Source organism: Anarhichas minor, unplaced genomic scaffold, assembly GCF_050575085.1.
Source record: "Anarhichas minor isolate MPS153535 unplaced genomic scaffold, ASM5057508v1 ptg000066l, whole genome shotgun sequence".
NCBI classification, from domain to species: Eukaryota; Metazoa; Chordata; class Actinopteri; order Perciformes; family Anarhichadidae; genus Anarhichas; species Anarhichas minor.
This window is the reverse complement of record NW_027466512.1, coordinates 762501-765000: the sequence shown is the minus strand read 5'-3', so window position 1 is coordinate 765000 and position 2500 is coordinate 762501. Positions and strand designations below refer to the sequence as shown.

The 2500-nt window shown below is 43.2% G+C and overlaps 1 protein-coding gene across 1 annotated transcript in view; it reads left to right on the top strand.

Moving 5' to 3' along the window:
* Positions 1 to 488: 488 nt before the first annotated feature.
* polr3glb (RNA polymerase III subunit GL b) overlaps positions 489 to 2500 on the top strand; it is an 11039-nt gene continuing 9027 nt past the window's right edge. The window contains exon 1 of the mRNA XM_076078437.1: positions 489 to 647. The gene's annotated coding sequence lies outside the window, so the exon portion shown is untranslated. The remainder of the gene's footprint in view (positions 648 to 2500) is intronic.

Below are 2500 nucleotides of genomic sequence, written 5' to 3'. Positions count from 1 at the left end.
ACAATCATCCAACTAAAACCCTGACATTGTACCAAAGACAAGAAACCTCCTGTGTGGTTAAAGAACCAGAGGTGGACGTGGAGTATTTAGTGATTTAGTGAGTGAGTTCTATGAGGACACAGATCAAAACTACTCAGAGCATGTAGACAGAACAGGATCTGCTGTTGCAGTTCCTAGTCACAAATGTGAAATATTTAAACGCACTTTAATTCTTTAGCTGTATACAGTTGAATTGTATGCAATTATTTTGGCCCTGGAGTGGTTTGATGAACACAGACCAACAGAGTCCTTATTTGCAGTGACTCGTTAGTCTGAAGTGAGGTGTGTTTAACACTTAATAAATAAAATAATGTTTATTCACTCCAGAGCAACAGCACGAGGCACTGAAACGGGAACGTTGAGTGGGAACGTAGAAACTGACTGAAACCGGAAGATGGCAGTAATGCAACAAAAAGGATGCAAGCTGCCGTTAAACACCACAGAAGAAGCAGCAGCAGCAGACGCAGCAGTAGAAGAAGAAGAAACAAAATGGCGCGGTGTTGGATGTAAACAAAGATGTGGTTCTGTCTGCAGAATGATCTGTTTAAACTCTGTGGAGTCCGACGAGGAGAAGAAGAAGAAGCTGTAACTTCCGGAATATAAAGAAGGTTAGCACGATGCTAACTTAACTAGCAGCTAGTGTTAGCTCAACCAGCTAACTTCACTTCCTGCCTCTGTCTCCACATCGTCTCACATGTTGCTGAGATCTATAAACACATCTCATATCTATTGATTGTATCAGTGAGACACTGAGACACACAGCCTCGTATGAAGAAGTACATTGAAGAAAATATATTTATGGAAAGATCGCAACGACCTGGATTTGATCTCTGTCGAGCAAAATGATAATTTATCAACATACGGTCCTCCACTTGCTCTTAACTAACGTTATATCAGTCATTCAGTGTTTCATGTATTTAATCACACCTCGTCCGTGTCCAGGGAACGTTTAGGTTAGGATGAACTGAAAGCACTGGTTACCTTGATTATTGGTTACCTTGATTATTGGTTACCTTGATTATTGGTTACCTTGATTATTGGTTACCTTGATTATTGGTTACCTTGACTGGTTACCTTTGAGCGTCTCTTTGAACACTTCCAAACTTATTTATCAATGATTTTCAAATGTATAATGTTTTCTAAATTATATTAGAGTACAATAATATTAAAAATAATGATAAACCTTATTTACATATTACACAAGTTTAAACAGTGCTTCAGTGTGAGGGCTGGACCCTTACAGCGAGGTCTCACCAGAAATGAGCTGGCTCCTTCAAATCAAAACAATATTTAATGAACTGATCGAAGCTAACAATTGTAATCTGAGTTACACTATACAGTAATATGATCCGCGGAATGAGTCCACACATGCTCCAACCAGGAAGCCTGATACCTGCAGGATGAGATGTGATGAACTGCACCAGTTCCTCCTTTGAATCTCCTTTCAGAGTCCTAAAGCACCCACATGTCTGTCTCAGCTACTCTGTCTCAGCTACGCTGTCTCAGTTACTCTGTCTCAGCTACGCTGTCTCAGTTACTCTGTCTCAGCTACGCTGTCTCAGTTACGCTGTCTCAGTTACTCTGTCTCAGCTACGCTGTCTCAGTTACTCTGTCTCAGCTACGCTGTCTCAGTTACGCTGTCTCAGTTACTCTGTCTCAGTTACGCTGTCTCAGTTACTCTGTCTCAGCTACGCTGTCTCAGTTACGCTGTCTCAGTTACGCTGTCTCAGTTACTCTGTCTCAGCTACGCTGTCTCAGTTACGCTGTCTCAGCTACTCTGTCTCAGCTACTCTGTCTCAGTTACGCTGTCTCAGTTACGCTGTCTCAGTTACGCTGTCTCAGCTACTCTGTCTCAGCTACTCTGTCTCAGCTACTCTGTCTCAGCTACTCTGTCTCAGTTACGCTGTCTCAGTTACTCTGTCTCAGTTACTCTGTCTCAGTTACTCTGTCTCAGTTACTCTGTCTCAGTTACTCTGTCTCAGTTACGCTGTCTCAGCTACTCTGTCTCAGCTACGCTGTCTCAGTTACGCTGTCTCAGCTACTCTGTCTCAGTTACGCTGTCTCAGTTACGCTGTCTCAGTTACTCTGTCTCAGTTACGCTGTCTCAGTTACTCTGTCTCAGTTACGCTGTCTCAGTTACGCTGTCTCAGCTACTCTGTCTCAGTTACGCTGTCTCAGTTACGCTGTCTCAGTTACTCTGTCTCAGTTACGCTGTCTCAGTTACGCTGTCTCAGCTACTCTGTCTCAGTTACGCTGTCTCAGTTACGCTGTCTCAGTTACTCTGTCTCAGTTACGCTGTCTCAGTTACGCTGTCTCAGTTACTCTGTCTCAGTTACTCTGTCTCAGTTACGCTGTCTCAGTTACTCTGTCTCAGTTACTCTGTCTCAGCTACTCTGTCTCAGCTACTCTGTCTCAGTTACGCTGTCTCAGCTACTCTGTCTCAGCTACTCTGTCTCAGTTA